This window comes from Lipotes vexillifer, unplaced genomic scaffold (assembly GCF_000442215.2).
Source record: "Lipotes vexillifer unplaced genomic scaffold, Lipotes_vexillifer_v1.1 scaffold90, whole genome shotgun sequence".
Lineage (NCBI taxonomy): Eukaryota > Metazoa > Chordata > Mammalia > Artiodactyla > Lipotidae > Lipotes > Lipotes vexillifer.
In genome coordinates this window covers 7,148,345-7,167,287 of record NW_006782310.1, presented here as the reverse complement: position 1 = coordinate 7,167,287, position 18,943 = coordinate 7,148,345, and positions in this window count along the sequence as shown.

Genomic DNA, 18,943 nt, shown 5'->3' with positions numbered 1-18,943 from the left:
TCTGACTGAGCATGACTAAGCATTCTGTGATTCCTATGAGAAATGGATTTAAAGTTGGTAGTGGGAGAAGGAGAGATTTTTTTTTTTTTTTACAATGTTAGAAGAGGAAAGGCCACCTTCCTCCTCAAAGCTGAATTCCAAAATACTGACTTCAGATTTTTACCAATTTCTTCATCTATACAAGTACTAGCATGTTACTGTCACATTTTATCTTTAAAAAAATCAAGAAGAGTAATCTTTTAACATTCCCACAGGCATAGGATTCCCTTTGTTTGAACAATGTAATATATATGTGATATAATCCAATGAAAAGTGTGGTTAATAGCACAGGGTTCTTGACATTTGACTCTATGAACTGTGCCACAGCATTCTACCGTTATTCTATTTCCCATCTCTGACTAACAACTACCCATCTTTTGTTTAACCCCTTATTTTGAAATAATTTCAAACTTATTAACAAGAACATACCAGAGATGCTACAAGAAAAACTACTCTTCTCCCAGATTCCCCAACTCGTAATTTTTTCTAATCGTTCTCTTTATATGTACATATATGTATACATTATTGTCATTTTTCAACCAAGTGAGAGTATGTTATAGGTATGATGCTCCATTACTCCTAAATACTTAAGTATATAATATCTATATGAGTCACTTTTCTACAAATGATACTACACACACCTTAATAAATAAATTAACATTTGTAAAAGACCAACATTCAATATTCCCTTTCTCCGTGTCTTTCTTTCCTATTTGAAGAGCAGATATATAATTCCCCTGTATAGTACTTAAGAGATTAAAAAATGTCTAGCTTATTAACCTGTATGTATCCATCAGTAGCATATAATCTTTTTGAAAATAGAATCTATGAACATCTTTTTAACTGTGATGTCTATTAAGATTAGTTGTTCGATAAATATTTTTAATAAATCAATAGAACTTTAAAAAAGTTTGCATTTAATATGAAGCTAGGAAGGATAGTCGATTGGTGGATGATGAAATGAACTTTGAAAATATGGGAAAAAATTAATAAGATAATACTTATCAAGTAGAAATGACAGTCTGGACAGCAAGCATGGGTTTGAGGAAACTTAACCACTTACATGAAATATGTTTCGGGGAATTCCTTGACTGATGCTTATTGTATCTGCCAGAAAGCAAGAGTGCTTTCAGGTTATATCTGTTTAAGAGATAATGGACTTGATTAGTCCAAACATTGCTTAGTCTTTTGAGCAGAGCATATTTGGAGATGATATTCAACTGACAGTTCCATTGTATAGGCAGGATGGAGAGCTGAAAAAACAGAGGGACAAATGAAATGGCATGATGGTATGATGTGAGAAAATAATGGAGGAATCCTGGATGTATCAGTAGAACATGGTGTACTGGACCTTCAGCATGCCTGCCCTAAAATATATGAACAATGCTGTATGATTGATTGATTTTGGCTCCAAAAGGTAGAACTCATACCAGGTGTTAAAATATATAGCAAAGAAAACATTAGCACAATGGAAGGCTGAACCACCAACAGAGAATCTAAAAACAAGAATGATCTACATGGTGAGCGTCAGTGGAAGGATTCCACTTGGTGGAGGGAAACTGATCTTCAGTCAACTTAGCAACTGAAGAAAGTTTAGGCAGAGTGGCACAAGTAATATTTTATCCCATTCCTGCCATTTCCTTGCCATATGTAATAGATATCATCAAGGGTTTGCAGTGCTGCCCAAGCTCTGTGGTCCAGTTCTATGTGTTCTACTTCCAGCATTCCATCTCCTCTCTGAGAATTCATGTAGTAATAGGAAAGAGCAAATTCCCCTTAAGAAGCCACTCTCTGCCCTGGTTTCTCCTCTCCCTTTCTAGTGAACACATATGCCAGTAAACATATACCTGAAACATCAAATATATGCATTTCCAATTAAGATTGCCTTGTGGTTTCAAAATATTTGGTTGGATAGGCCATCAGTAAGGAAGGAAGGAGAACTAACATTTATTGCATAGCTTTCGTGTGCCAAGTAATTTAGGTGCTTTACATATGCATTTTCACTTGATCATCAAATAATCATTTATCTTATCCTTATTTTAAAGATGAGGATCAGAATTTAAAATGTCACATCCTCTTTGCCCTAACCTCAACATGATCCATCAAGAAGACAATATTACTTCTCAGTTTATAGAAGTGACAATGCGGTTCATAAATTAGTTTCTTTGCCAAAGACACACAGATACTACATGGTGAAACTAGGCTTTGAAGGTTTCCTGTTTCTAAAGATATGTTTCTAAAAATAAAGAGTAAAAGAGAGAGTTTTTCAAATGAACTGAACTGAAGTGTGCTTATAAAAGTGCCTCAATTATTTTACAAAAGTGCCCAAGTTTCCACTGTTAACACTTGTTTTGGGTTAAGACAAAATATTTTCTAATATAGCTACTGGGACGCAGCCACATAGCACAGGGAAGTCAGCTCGGTGCTTTGTGTCCACCTAGAGGGGTGGGATAGGGAGGATAGGAGGGAGACGCAAGAGGGAGGAGTTATGGGGATATATGTATATGTATAGCTGATTAACTTTGTTATACAGCAGAAACTAACACACCATTGAAAACCAATATCACTCCAATAAAGATGTTTTATAAAAAAGCATGCAAGTGTCCCCAAGAGGTATTAATGCTTTTTGTTTGATGTTAAAGTTTAAAAAAGAGAGAGAAATATAGAGTACACACCTAAACAAAACAGTTGGCAAAGATGGTCAGCGAATCTGGATAATCAGAAGTGGCTCAGAATTCGAATTTGGGATATGTCAGTGATTCCAAAATAAAGGAGGAAGAGAGTGCCAAAGGTGAATTTCCCATCCTTTATACTTGCTAAATATGAGTCTTTGCAGAACTGTGTACTGACAGGCTCCAAAAAGCCTTTTTGATTCTGATGATATTGAAAAACATGATTTAAATACTTGCATGTATCTTTAAAGGTGAAAACACATTAATAAATTGAAAGTTTCATGAAAAACCTGTCTTTGGAATTACCTTCCTTATTTGTGCAAATACACTCAGAGAATTTATGAAGATTAATGGTAATACAATGAACACCAAAGCACACAATGATTTGCTTCTTATTATAAAAGGTTGCCGATATTTTATACAACCAAGCAGCACAACATACAAGAAATTCAATGAAACCGTTTGAAACAAGCCATTGGGAAAGGGAAGAGCAGATCAAGCCACACACTATCTCTAGGGACAGAGGCTTCTCTTCCATCATAAATTGATAGCTCTGGCACCCATGAAAGGCACCTGAGACACTCAGAGGACTGCATAGAGATATGACTGTCACAAAGGAAATAGAAACAGAAGTCTGCCTCAAAGGAATGTAGTGTTTCTGAACCCTTGAGAATACAAAGACAAAACTTCCTTCCAATTAATAACTTGAGAATTCTGGATAGCTGAAAACAATACAGAAAAACCTTAAACCTTAAACCTTCAATACAGAAAAACCTTAAACCTTCAAGATAATTTGAAGATGTGGAATACCTTAACTTCAAAATAACTGTGTTTTTTTAATGCAACAAATCTCAGCAAAAAATCTCTCACATTCACTTCCTACTGCAAGGTTTTTTTGGCAAGTGAGTGCAGGTCAGCAAAATTGTGGGGAAAGTAGAACAGAGAGCTAATCATGGGAATAATGTTGAGATAAAAGCAATGCAAGAAAGCTTAAGTCCATGCTATGTGTAAAAATAATAAACATTAAAAAGAATTGTCATAGATCAGAACACAGTCTGCACTGTGCACATGACTTGAGTTGCAGTCTTCAAAATACTTAACTTCTGGGGGATTAAAAACAAGCAGAAAGAAAGAGTAACTTTGGAAATTGAGTGGTGAAGAATAAAAGATGTAAAAAAGGGAAATTCAGGGTCGTGTAAGACAAAGAGAACCAAATAAAATAAAATAAAATAGAGGATACACATATCACTCTCACCACACACACACACACACACACACACACACACACACATACACATACAAAAATCCATTAAAGAATATGGACTTTGATACAGTTGAACAAACAAAGAAACAAAAATAAGGAATCCTCTAAACTACTTTAATACTAAATAAATGAACAGGAAAAATAAGTTAATAGAGTCATGTAGAATTATTATTTAAGAAATCAGAAAATGAGGTTTAATACACCCCAAGTGATGAAAGTCTCCATGAACAAACAACTATATATCACAAGAAATCATAAGACAGCACTCAAATTAAGCTATGTGCTCAAGCAAACATTTTGGGAGAGAGATATTGCTTTGAATCAGAAATTCAAATTGAAGAACAGAAATTAGACAAAAAAACAAAAAAACAAAACAAAAAAAAAGAGCTGCAGGAGAAAGAAATGAAAAAACAGTCAGCTGAACTCAGAAAAGAAATGGAAGGAAAAAATTGACCCAGAAATAAAGGCTAACTTACAAGATGCCTAGAGACAAAAAGAGTCAAAATAATATTTAAAAAGAGTTATAAGTCATTGAAGAAAGTCAAGAAAACACCTGAAACAATGAAACTGACTTTAAAAAAATAAAAAGTTTCAGAAAAAATAGTGGTTAAAATTAAAGACAGGCAAAGAAGAATAAAGGTCACATACTTGGAATCCCTAAAGAAAAAATGTAAAAGAACAATGTTACAGTACTAATATTTAAATGTATAACCCAAGAAAAGTTTTCATAAATGAAGGTCTGAATCTATAAATTGAAAGGGCCTACAACTACATTTAAAAATTAGCCTGGAAGTATAAACTGTGGAGCATCTATATTGTGGAGAATTATTCAGCTATTATGAAAAAGAATGAAGATGATTTTTATGAACTGATATGGAGTGAATTCAGGTTACGTACTTTTTTAACTGAAGCATAGCTGATTTATAATTTTATGTTAGTTTCAGGTGTATAAAACAGTTATTCAGTGTTTTTATAGATTATGTTCCATTTAAAGTTCTTAGAAAATAATGGCTATATTTCCCTGTGCTGTACATTATATCCTTATAGTTTATTCACTTTACACATACTAGTTTGTATCTCTTAATCTCTTAGTTTGTGCCCTTTCCCCCTTTCCTCTTTCTACCGATAATCATTAGTTTGTTCTCTATAGCTGTGAAAGTTTCTGTTTTGTTATATTTATTCCTTTTATTTTTTAGATTCCACATATGTGATAACATACTGACTATAATTTTAGTGAAAGAAAGCAAAGTGGAAGAAAATTGTATCTATGGCCTGCTGTATTTCCTATATCCCTTTATGCAAAAGTAAACTATGGAAAAGATAAGCCAGAGATTAAAGAGATTCATGACCTATGGAGTATGTGGAGGAACACGGTTGACATAAAGAATAAATGGGATTAGTATAGAAGTTAGTGACTCCTCTCTGGGTATGCTTTTTGTATCATTTTGACATTGAGAACAACATTAATTTTCACATAGTCAAAAAATAAATAACTAAATGGTCAAGCAAGATTTGGGGGTATTCAAAAATGAAACAAAAAAATCAAACTTTAATCCAAATAACCGACCATACTGAAGGGGATAGGAAAAAAGAACTAACCTAAATATTTTTTAAATATATTTTGATATATACTATAATGCCTGAGACTAAAAAGATGGGAGAAAGAAGAGGGTCCATGGTCATCCTAATGGGAGGAGAAAACCAGAGTGATGAGGTGGAATGTGCCTTGTGGACTTAAGGAAGCTGATGTCAGGGACCTGATGGCAACTGTGATTGATTCATAGAGGGAGATGAAAAGTGTTTCTCATCCAGTAAGAGTGTGGAGGCTGTTGGATCCAGCTATGTGAGGTAGAACTTGAGGATGGTAAGATTCTCCACTGATGGAAAGGCTGGATCATGAAGCAAGTCCATGGGTACTTGCCAGAGCATCAGTCTATGAGAATCATCAAAAAAAACACTATGTTAATTCAGAAATATGGTGCCAATGACCTTGCGTTTCTACTTCAGTATTTTTATACTTAACTCCTTTATGGCTAAAAAAAATTAATTAGCCCAGTCTAGTTTTTACTAAAGTAAATAGCACTTTCAAATGAAAGTACAAAAGCTCTAATGCTAACCATTCTGTGCTGAGTATTTTTGCAATGCATATGGGCAAACAAGGTCTTTGTGAAACCAAAGAATGTGTGACATTGACATTTACAGGGGAAAAAAATACTTATTTTATCTAAATTTCAAAACTTCTAATATGCTTCCCAAGGAGTTATCTAGTTTAGCAAACAACAACACCAACAACAGGAGAAGAGACAATAAAGAGTAAACAGAAGATAATGTAGTATCTGCAGCACTTGTTCACAGAACAAAAGAATCCTTTGCACATTTTCTAAGGCAAATTTTGAAAACTTCCCAGAGTTTCCAATCTGTAAACCAAAATAGTACTGGAAGTTTCTCACTCATTCTCTCAGGTGTCAGGAACTGTAATTTTATTTTATTATTTATTTATTTATTTATTAATTTTTCTGTGTGTGATATGCGGGCCTCTCACTGCTGTGACCTCTCCCGTTGTGGAGCACAGGCTCCAGACGCGCAGGCTCAGCGGCCATGGCTCACGGACCCAGCGGCTCCACGGCATGTGGGATCTTCCCGGACCTGGGCAGGAACCCGTGTCCCCTGCATTGGCAGGTGCACTCTCAAGCACTGCGCCACCAGGGAAGCCCTGTTTGCTAGTATTCTGTTGAGGATTTTTGTATTTATGTTCATCAGTGATATTGGCCTGTCGTTTTCTTTCTTTGTAACGTCTTTGTATGGTTTTTTTTTTTTTTTTTTTTTTTTTTTTGCGGTACGCGGGCCTCTCACTGTTGTGGCCTCTCCCATTGCAGAGCACAGGCTCCGGACGCGCAGGCTCAGCGGCCATGGCTCACGGACCCAGCGGCTCCACGGCATGTGGGATCTTCCCGGACCTGGGCAGGAACCCGTGTCCCCTGCATCAGCAGGCGGACCCTCAACCACTGCGCCACCAGGGAAGCCCTGTATGGCTTTGGTATCAGGGTGATGGTGGCCTCGTAGAATGAGTTTGGGAGTGTTCCTCCCTCTGATATATTCTGGAAGATTTTGAGAAGGGTGAGTGTTAACTCTTCTCTAAATGTTTGATACAATTTGCCTGTGAAGCCGTCTGGTCCTGGGCTTTTATTGTTGGAAGATTTTTAATCACAGTTTCAATTTCAGTGCTTGTGATTGGTCTGTTCATATTTTCTAATTATTTCTGGTTCAGTCTCGGAAGTGTTGTGCATTTCTAAGAATTTGTCCATTTCTTCCAGGTTGTCCATTTTATTGGCATAGAGTTGCGTGTAGTAATCTCTCATGATCCTTTGTATTTCTGCAGTACCAGTTTTTACTTCTCCTTTTTTATTTCTAATTCCATTGACTTGAGTCTAGTCCCTTTTTTTCTTCATGAGTCTGGCTAATGGTTTATCCATTTTGCTTATCTTCTCAAAGAACCAGCACTTAGTTTTATTGATCTTTGTTATAATATCCTTAATTTCTTTTTAATTTATTTCTGGTCTGATCTTTATGATTTCTTTCCTTCTGCTAACTTTGGGGATTTCTTGTTCCTCTTTTTCTAATTGCTTTAGGTGTAAAGTTAGGTTGTTTATTTGAGATGTTTCTTGTTTCTTAAGGTAGGGTTGTATTGCTATAAACTTTCCTTTTAGAACTGCTTTTGTTGCATCCCATAGGTTTTGTGTTGTCATGTTTTCATTCTCATTTGTTTCTAGGTATTTTTTGATTTCCTCTTTGATTTCTTCCATGATTTCTCAGTTATTAAGTAGTGTATTGTTTAGCCTCCACGTGTTTGTATTTTTTACAGATTATTTCCTCTAATTGATATCTAGTCTCATAGCATTGCAGTCGGAAAAGATACTTGATACAATTTTAATTTTCTTAAATTTACCAAGACTTGATTTGTGACCCAAGATATGATCTATCCTAGTGAAGGTTCCATTAGCACTTGAGAAGAATTTTTATTCTGTTGTTTTGGATGGAATGTCCTATAAATATCAACTAAGTCCACCTTGTTTAATGTATCTTTTAAAGCTTGTGTTTCCTTATTTATTTTCATTTTGGATGATCTGTCCATTGATGAATGTGTGGTGTTAAAGTCCCCTACTATGAATGTGTTACTGTCAATTTCCCCTTTTATGGCTGTTAGTATTTGCCTTATGTATTGAGGTGCTCCTATGTTGGGTGCATAAATGCTTACAATTGTTATGTCTTCTTGGATTGATCCCTTGATCATTATGTACTGTCCTTCTTTGTTCCATGCAATAGTCTTTATTTTAAAGTCCATTTTGTCTGATATGAGAATTGCTACTCCAGCTCCCACCTCAGAGGCATAGCCCTGATGCCTGGCTATAGCACAAAGAGCTTCTCATCCACATGGCTCAGAATAAAAGGGAGAAAAAAATAGAATGAAAAGAGAAGAATATAAAATAAAATAAAGTAAAATAAAATAACATAAAGTAACATAAAATGAATTAAAATAAAATAAAGTTATTAAAATAAAATGTAAAAATAATTTTAAAATATATTTTAAATAATAAAACAAAAGAAAGAAAGAAGAGAGCAACCAAGCAATAAAACAAATCAACCAATGATAACAAATGCTAAAAACTATACTTAAAAAAAGAAACATACAATAATAAAGGACAGACAGAACCCTAGGACAAATGGTAAAATCAAAGCTATACAGACAAAATCACACACAGAAGCATACACATACACACTCCCAAAAAGAGAAAAAGGGAAATATATATATATATATATATATATATATTGTTGCTCCCAAAGTCCATCTTCTCAATTTGTGATGATTCGTTGTCTATTCAGGTATTCTACAGATGCAAGATACATCAAGTTGATTGTGGGGATTTAATCCATTGCTCCTGAGGTTACTGGGAGTGATTTTCCTTTCCCTTCTTTGTCGCACAGCTCCTGGGGTTCAGCTTTGGATTTGGACTCACCTCTCTATGTAGGTCATCCAAGGGTGTCTGTTTTTCACTCAGAAAGGATGCGGTTAAAGGAGCAGCTGATTCGGGGACTCTGGCTCACTCAGGCTGTGGGAGGGAGGGGTACAGATGCAGGGCGAGCCTGTGACCCCAGAGGCTGCCGTGACATTGCACCAGCCAGAGGCACATCCTGTGTTCTCTTGGGGAAGTTGTCCCTGGATCACAGGACCCTGGCAGTGGGGGGCTGCACAGGCTCCCAGGAGGGGAGTTGTGGATAGTGACCTGTGCTTGCACACAGGCTTCCTGGTGGCTTCAGCAGCAACCATAGTGTCTCATGCCCGTCTCTGGGGTCCACGCTGATAGCCACTGCTCACGCCCATATCTGGAGCTCCTTTAAGCGGTGCTCTTAATCCCCTCTCCTCGCACACAAGGAAACAAAAGGCAGGAAAATGTCCCTTACCTCTTCGGCAGTTCCAGACTTTTTCCCGGACTCCCTCCCGGCCCGCCATTGTGCACTAGTTCCTTTCAGGTTGTGTTCATGCAGCCAAACCCAGTCCTCTCCCTGGCATCTGACCTCTGAAGCCTTAGCCTCAGCTCCCAACCCCGACCCACCCCGGCGAGTGAGCAGACAAGCCTCTCAGGCTGGTGAGTGCTGGTCAACACTGATCCTCTATGTGGGAATCTTTCCACTTTGACCTTTGCACCCATATTGCTGTGCTTTCCTCCATGTCTCTGAAGCTTACCCATCGCCCCTCCCCAGTATCCACCAGTGATGGGGTTTCCTAGTATGTGGAAACTTTTCCTCCTTCCCAGCCCCCTCCCAGAGGTGAAGGTCCTGTCCCTATTCTTTTGTCTCTGATTTTTCTTTTTTCTTTTGCCCTACGTGGTACATGGGAAGTTTCTTTCCTTTTGGGAAATCTGAGGTTTTCTGCCAGCATTCAGTAGGTGTTCAGTAGGAGTATTTCCACATGTAGATGTATTTCTGATATATTTGTGGGGAGAAAGGTGATCTCCACGTCTTATTCTTCTGCCATCTTGAAGCTCCCTCCTATGGATTATTTAATTTTCCATTTTAAATTGACTAAAAGTGATTGTTTCTGACTAACTCCCTGCTGTCTGCCCACTGCCCCTCTATTTGTGTTTCTTTATATTTGGTTTATTTGAATTAGGATCTAAAATAGATCTCTCAAGTTCCTTGAATCTTTCTTTTTCATGGAAGTTCCTTCCTCCTTTTTTTTGTCTTTATAATCTATCTGTTGAAGAAACCAAGAAATATGCCCTATAGCATTACCCTATTCTGAATTTTGAGAATTGCATCCTTGTAGTGTTTGTTATGCTGTTATTTCCATAGTATCCATAAACTGGAAGTCAAGGCAGAGCCTTTAACAAATACAGACAGGATACTTTGATAAGAATTCTTCATATGCGTGGCGTTTATTGCATCAGGGGGCACATAAAGTTTGTTTTTCTTTCCTTTTTGTTTTTCTTTTTTTAAGATTTTGATGTTAAAATTAACCAGGGGTTTAGGTGCTGTCAACCCTACACGTTAGTTATAAACTTCCCAAACATGTGACAAACATATGACTAGTGTTGAATGTTCCTGAGATTTTGTTACAATATCTGGGGGTATATCTGACTCTTTTGTTAAAACAGTACATAAGGGTAACCAAATAATTGATTAGCGAATGTTTTTCTTTATAAAACTATTCAAACTAAAAAGTAAAAAGTGAATGTTAGAATTAGATATTTACCATTTTGGAATCCCTAATAAAATTGTGTACCTAGGTAGTAATCAACAATGGCTGACAAAATACTAAGTGTAAATCTAGTAGGCTGAGGTGGCTGTAATGATTTTGTACCTGGTGTGTTACATGCTCCATGTGTATTTCGTCTTCTTCTTTGGACCAGCAGGCTAGTTGGGGCATGTTTTACTCATGGTCATGTCCCATGTGCAAGGGGATAAGATATACATGTGAGGTCTCTTAACACCTCTGTTCAAAACTGGTACTTTGTTGCCCTTCCCCCAAATCCATTCATCACATTGCTTAAGGCAAAATCAGAGGGTGGGGAGGTACACCCTGACCTTAACTGGGGGGAATTGCAGTTACAAACAATACTTCAATCTACCACAGTGTTACAAATGTTTTCCTTACTTTATTTACTAGTCTCCAGAATAATGGACTGATTTCCTAAGATCTTTCTAGGGTGATTAAACATTACAGGTTTTCACCTATCTTTGTGTGTGTGTATATATATATATATATATATATATATATATATATATATATATTCATATCTATATGTGTATGCATATATATTCATGTTTATCAGTATTTCTCTCCTATTATTTCTGGATTTAGACACATATAGGGAAGCTATAAAAGTAGGTTTCAACGGAGAAAGGCAGCATTAAAGTGAGTGGGTGACTAACAGAAGTGTATGTGTGGGACCAAGAAGGAGAACCAGAGGTTACTGGAGACAAATTCTGCTATTTACCAGTATAGCTAATTGCTGACCCTCTTAATTCTGGGATATGAGGATTTAAGGGAAGATGTGGCCTGGGAATAAAGAAGTTTTAAAAGCTTCTATGCAATTCCAATATTTAGCCCAAAGTTTAGAACTACTGACTTGCACCCCCATCTTGAAGCATGGTGTAATTACTTAACAGTGGCCTAACTCAATCCATGGAGAACCAGGTTTCATACCCTACAGATCTGACCCTTCACAAGTCTGACCACTGGACTTTTGTAGTTGACATAAATTACATATACTTTTGTCTTGCAGGATGGTAGTCAGTGAGGCAGCACATAAAATAGTAATGGCACTGGCTTTGGTTTTCACAGACCTTTGGAGTCAGATACCTGGGTTGGAATTCTGCAATTAACTGTCTATATTCATTTCCTACTGCTGCTGTAGAAAATTACTATAAATTTAGTGGTTTAAAATAACACTTTTTATCTTATATTTCTGGAGGTCAGAAATTCAAATTGAGTCTCACAAGGCTAAAATTGGTGTCAGGAGGACTGTGATACTATATGGAGGGTCTAGGGGAAAATCTACTTTCTTGCCTTTTCCAGCTGCTAGAGGCTGTCCTCATGTCGTGGCTCACAGCCCACTTCGATCTTCAAATGTAGCAATGGCCAATCAGGTGTTTCTCACATCCCACCACTCAGATAATGACTCTTCTGCCTTTATCCCATTTAAGGATCCTTGTGATTACACTGATCCCACCCACTTGGGTAATCCAGGATAATCTCTTTTTTTTTTTTTTTTTTTTTTTTTTGCCATATGCGGGCCTCTCACTGTTGTGTCCACTTCCCTCTCCCGTTGCGGAGCACAGGCTCTGGATGCTAGGCTCAGTGGCCATGGCTCATGGGCCCAGCCACTCTGGGGCATGTGGGAATCTTCCCAGACCGGGGCACAAACCTTCGTCCCCTGCAATGGCAGGCAGACCCCCAACCACTGCACCACCAGGGAAGCCCTGGATAATCTCTATATTTTAAAGTCAGTTTATTAGTAACCTTAATTTCATCTTCTACGTTAATTCCCATTTTCTATGTATCATAGCATATTCCGATGTCCCAGGAATTAAAAAGTAGATTTGGGGGAAGAAAATTATTATGCCTATCACACCAGCCAAGTCACTTTGGGGAAATACTTTATCCATTCTGAACCTTATTCTCCTCTTCTGTATAATGAGCATCTGAGGCTATGTTGTATCTTCCTGAATTAACTCATCCCAGTGATTCTCACAGGATGGAGAGCACTGGTGATTAAAACATCCAGAAAGATTTCTTGTTGATAAGGTGTTCCCCAAGTGATGTCAATACACCACTCATCACTACGAGTTTGCCCATCTTGAAGAACAGCTCTGAAGATTAAGAGAGATAATTCATGAAAACACCTATACACAGTAAGGGCCCAATATCTATTAGTTTCCTTCCCTTTACTTTTTTTCCCCTTTCTTTGCTCCATTCTATTAATAGAGAGGGACTGAGTACTCAAGATTCAGTGAAGAGTCCCCTTGATATCACGAATAAAGTAATTAAGTTTTTGTCTTTTTCTTGGTTCCAGCTAGATATTTTACCTCCCTGTCAAAGCTGCTTACATACCAGATTCCTCTTTCCACATCTTGTTGTCAAAAACCTGTAGATATAATCCTGGTGCCTGGAATTCTGTCTGCCATAGACCCACCTTTCATATGCCACTGTCCTTCTCTGTTTAAGACACTGAAATACTTGCCTTATCTTTAAATGTTGATGGTGACCAGCACTTGACCCATCCCTGGAGACCACTCTAACTCCCAAGTGCCAAGTGTTGTGCCTTATCATTTTACAACACATAGACCTCTTCAGCTTTGCATTCCCAGTTGTCTACCTCATGCCCTGTCACACTGAGCACACCTGCTACCAAGATCCTACCCAATCTGAAGCCAGAGACAAACCATCACATCATGTTCAAGACTTACAAGGTGTCATGGTCTCAAAACTTTGAACATGGTACATACAGCAGTCTCCTACAAGCATTTACTAGGGATCTTAGTTTTTTTTTTCTTGCTACAAAATGTATTACTTTCTTTATATTTTCCTTTTTTCATGTTACTTCCTGATATGTTTTTCCTGATTTTCAATTACTAAATCATCTAACTCTCACACACTGTAATGTATGTACTTATTAATCATTATTTTTCAGTCTTGCTGTACTATGGCCAAAAGATGACAGGAAAAGGAAGAATAAAGATGATCCAGTCTTTGAAGTGTCTTTGGACCTGAGGTCAATAAGAAAGGACAAAAGCAAGAAGAACTTGAGTGATATCCATACATTCATAGTTGAATGAATTCAAAGAATATTTATTGAGAATCTACCATGCACTTTGCAACATGCTCAGTGTTGGGAGGTGAAGATACTGAATAATATCCTTTGAATTGAGAAGGAACCCTGAGACTGAAAAATGAAGCAGACAGTTCCATACAGTTTATTGTTGGTAACTTATATATAGATAAGAAGGATCTGGTGGATGGTGATCCAGAGGCATTTGCAACTGCACTCCATGTCACAGAAAGGGGAACAAGGGAATTTAAAGGAGTCAAAGATAAAAATTGAATCTGACTGCTAAGGAAACACTTGTTTACACCAACAGGACCTGGCAGTTTTTCCTTACAGCAGGGATCTCATGACTTTAACCATGTGCATCAGCAAAAGGCACTCTTCCAGTTTTCAAATCAGATGAAGGCAAGGGTAAATGTTAAAAGGGAACTTATCTGACTTTGGCCCATTTCTGTGAGTTGGCTAAAGTTCAGTCATGCAGAAATGGGAGGGAGTGCGACTGTGAGCCTAAGATGGAGCTGACAAAATGGAGTCTGTGGGGTTCATCCACACACTATCCATATATTTGAGGGGAAAATAAACTTACATGTTCTTGATGAAACAGTTGTCCAATGATTATAAATACGTGTAAATATTTCAAGGGTGGATAATGCTATCAAAGATGTTCCATTGCATTATGAAAGTGTAATAGTAGGAGCAGACTTTATGGCTGGGAGGAGACTGGTTCATGGAAGTTGTAAGAAAAAGAAGTAAATAGTCTAAGAAATTATTTAACTTCAGCTAGTGATAAATGTGATGAAGAAAAGTTAAGCAGAGTAAGGAAATAGACAGTGGTGGAGTGAAAGGAACTTTAATGTGGCCAGGGAAGTCCTCTCTAGGGAGATATTTGAACAAAAACATGAATGTCATGAAGAATGAGCACCATAATGATATAAGGGAAAAGTATTCGAGGTAAGGGAACAGCAAATGAAAACACTGAGGTGGGAGGTAGATAGCTCTGAAGTAGGCAGACCTAGGAATCTTTAAGAAAGGATAAAAAGATCTATGATAGTGTCACAAAATCAGTGAAAGCCACGATGCTCCTAAACATTTATATGATAAAGATTTTGCTTTTAACCCTAAAAGCATTAGAAATTCATTATGACTCTTAATTTGGCTTGTGTACATGTGGAAGAAAAGGAAAACCTGAATTTACTTACATTTGGAAAAGAAATATGTAATATGTAAGTCATTTTCTTTTATATCTTGTTACAAATATTGGGACGATACTTGCTGATCCTCATGTGACATATTCCTCTAGGCATTTATCTAGGACTACAGTTGCTGGGCAAAAAAGTGTATGGCATGATGCCCAACTGTATACCAAAGGAGTTTTGCTGCTGCTCCACATCTTTGTCAATATCCGTGTTATTGAACAATTTAATCTTTATAAGTCAAGTGGTGTAAAATGATATCTCCTTCTGGTTTAATTTATAGTTCTCTGGGTTCTAATGAGGTTGAGTATGTGTTAATAAATCAGCTGTCCATTTGTATTTCTTATTTTGTGAAAGCCCTTTCAAGTCTATTGCCTGATTTCTATTGTTTGGTTTGTCTCTTCTTACCAATTGATAAGTAATTTATGTGTTCTAAATTTGATTTCTTTATTTTTTGTCTTGCATGTCTTTCTCAACTTTATGACCGTTTATTTTTTAAATTAATATCTCTATCATGTCTATTATGGAATGAATTTTGTCCATCAAATATTCATATGGTGAATCTCTAATGCCCCATGTGACTGTATTTGGAGATAGAGCTATTAAGGAGGTAATTAAAATTAAATGAGGACATAAGAGTGCAACCCTAATCCAATAGTACTGGTGTCCTTATAAAAAAAGGAAGAGAGTTTGCTTTCTCCCTGCACATACAGACAGAGAAAAGACCAGGTAAGATTCCATCTTCAAGTCAAAGAGAGAGGTCATCCCAGAAACCACATGGTACATTGATCATGGACTTCTAGCCTCCAGAACTGTGAGAAAATTAATTTCCATTTTTTAGGCCGGGGTTCCCAACCCCCAGGCCATGGACCGGTAGCAGTTCCTGCTGTTAGGAACCAGGCCACACAGCAGGAGGTGAACAGCAGGCGAGCAAGCGAAGCTTCACCTGTATTTACAGCCGCTCCCCATTGTTCGCATTACTGTCTGAGCTCCGCCTCCTGTCAGCATTATGGTGAGTTATATAATTATTTCATTATATATTACAATGTAATAACAATAGAAATAAAGGGCACAATAAAAGGGATGCTCTTGAATCATCCCCAAACCATCCCCTCACCCCGTTCTGTGGAAAAATTGTCTTCCACAAAACTGGTCCCTGGTGACAAAAATGTTAGGGACTGCTGGTTTAGGCCACAGATCTGTGATATCTTGTTATGGCAGCCCAAACAAACTAATACAGTATCTCTTCATGAATGGACCTTTTTCAATTTAATTTTGTCAAATTCATCAATGACATTTTTATATTAATATTCTTTGTTTTTGTCTTTAACTTCTCATGCCTTATCTCCTAAAGATATGTTCTATATTTTATGTTGAAGAATTTAAAGTTTATCTTTTATGTTTAAGGATTTATTCCACCTAGAATTGTATTTTGTATAAGATAGTGATATTACATTAGATAATATTATATAAAGTGTATAATCATATATAGCTTACTTTTTATAATATATAGTATATTCATTATTATATACCATTTATTATATATATATGCATTTAGTATGAATGACTAATTGCCTCAGCCTGTCTTAGTCAGCTCAGACTGCTATAATAATATACCATAGACTGTGTGGCTTAAACAACAGACATTTATTTCACACAGTTCTGGAGGTTAGGAAGTTCAAGATCAAGGTGCCAGAATATTTGGTTCCTGGTAAGATCCCACTTCCTGGTTTGCAGATGGCCAACTTCTTGTTGTATCCACACATGGTGAAGAGAGAGAGTGCTCTGGGTTCTCTTCCTCTTAAAAGGACACTAATTCCATTGTAGAGACCCCACCTCTCATGACATTACCTAAACATAATTATCTCCCAAAGGCCCCACTTCCAAATATTATCACATTGGGGGTTAGGGCTTCAACATTAATTTGGGGGGCACAAACGTTCAGTCTATAATATAACCCTATGTGTTAACTAATTTATTCTTTAATCCAATTCTACACTGCCCTCATTAATTCAGTTGGGTACTATGTCTTGGTATCTGGAATGTATAATTGTCTCAACATTTTCTTCAGGAAAGTCTTGTGATTTTTGTCATTTGCTTTTCCATAAATTTGGAAATCAGCTTAATAATTCCACTAAAATTCTATTGGAGTTTTGATTGTAATTAAATTGATGCACAGATCAATACAAAGAGAATAGTCACATTTATATAATGACTATCAATAAACATTATTTAGCTCTCCTCTTATTTTGGCCTTCTTTTATAATATTCTCTAGAAGTCTGTCACACCATTTATTATATTAGTTCTCAGACACCTTACATTTTTGGATGCTATTGTAAAGGAAAACATTTATTTAATTATATTTTTCTGAATTATGCTGGTATATAGAAATACAATTGATTGTGTATATTGATCTTACAGCTCACAGCTGTATTGCTGAATTCTCTTATTATTACTAATAACTTTTCTGTAAGTGCTTTCTGGTTTTCTATGTAAACAATCATAATATCTGAAAATAAGTTGTTTTGTCTTTATATTTCTGATTCTATGCCTTTAATTTCTCTTTTATTATCTTACTTTGCTGGCCCAGGATATCTAGCATGATGTTGACTGCAAATGATGATAATGGGCATCTTTTCCTTATACTCGATTTTAAAGAAAATGCTTTAAAATATTTACCCATGTGGTAGATTATCTCTTTTTTTTTTTTTTTTTTTTTGCAGTACACGGGCCTCACTGTTGTGGTCTCTCCCGTTGTGGAGCACAGGTTCTGGACGCACAGGCTCAGCAGCCATGGCTCATGGGCCCAACCACTCCGCGGCATGTGGGATCCTCCTGGACCAGGGAATGAACCCATGTCCTCTGCATCGGCAGGCAGACTCTCAACCACTGCGCCACCAGGGAAGCCCTTGTCTCTGGTTTTTATTTCCCTTGTTGCTTCTCTTTATCAGGTTAAGGAAGTGTGTGATATTGTGATTTATAGTATGAAAGATATATTTGGTCTTCATCACTTTCCTGGTACAGAGATCCTACAACTCTCGGAATTTTTTGTGATGAGAGCAATAAAAATGTCTGTTAAAAGTTATGTTAAGGGCTTCCCTGGTGGCGCAGTGTTTGAGAGTCCGCCTGCCGATGCAGGGGACGTGGGTTCGTGCCCCGGTCCGGGAATATCCCACATGCCGTGGAGCGGCTGGGCCCGTGAGCCATGGCTGCTGAGCCTGCGCGTGCAGAGCCTGTGCTCCGCAACGGGAGAGGCCACAACAGTGAGAGGCCCATGTACAGCAAAAAAAAAAAAAAAAAAAGTTATGTTAATGAGGAGACTTGGAAAACACCTAAGGCTGGGGGCTTGCCAGGAGAACACACCATGTGATTAAAAGTGTGGAACTTTCAGACTTATCTCCCTGACCTCCCAGACAGGAGAGGGGCTAGAAATTGAGTTCAGTCATCAATGGCCAATGATTTAATCAGTCATAGATATGTAATTAAACCTCCATAAAACCCCCAAAGTATGGGTTTCATAGAGCTTCCAGTTGGTGAACATGTAGATATTTGGGGAGCGTAGCAGGCTTGTAGAGGGCATGGAAGCTCCACACCATTTCCTTACACCTTACCCTATGACTCTCTTCCATCTAACTGTTCTTGAGTTATATCCTTTTACAATAAGCTTGTAATCTAATAAGTAAAATATTTACCTGAGTTCTGTGAGCTCCTCTAGCAAATTAATCAAACCCAAGGAGGGAATTGTGGAATTTTTCAATCCATAGATGGTTGGTCAATAGCACAGGTGATAAACTGGACTCACAATTGGCATCTGAAGAGGTGGGAGTGGAAGTCTTCTATGACTGAGCCTTTAAATTGTGGGATCTTGTGCCATCACAGGTTAATAATGTCTAGACATGACTTGAATTGTAGGGCACAGAGCTGGTGTCTGAGAATTGCTTGATGTA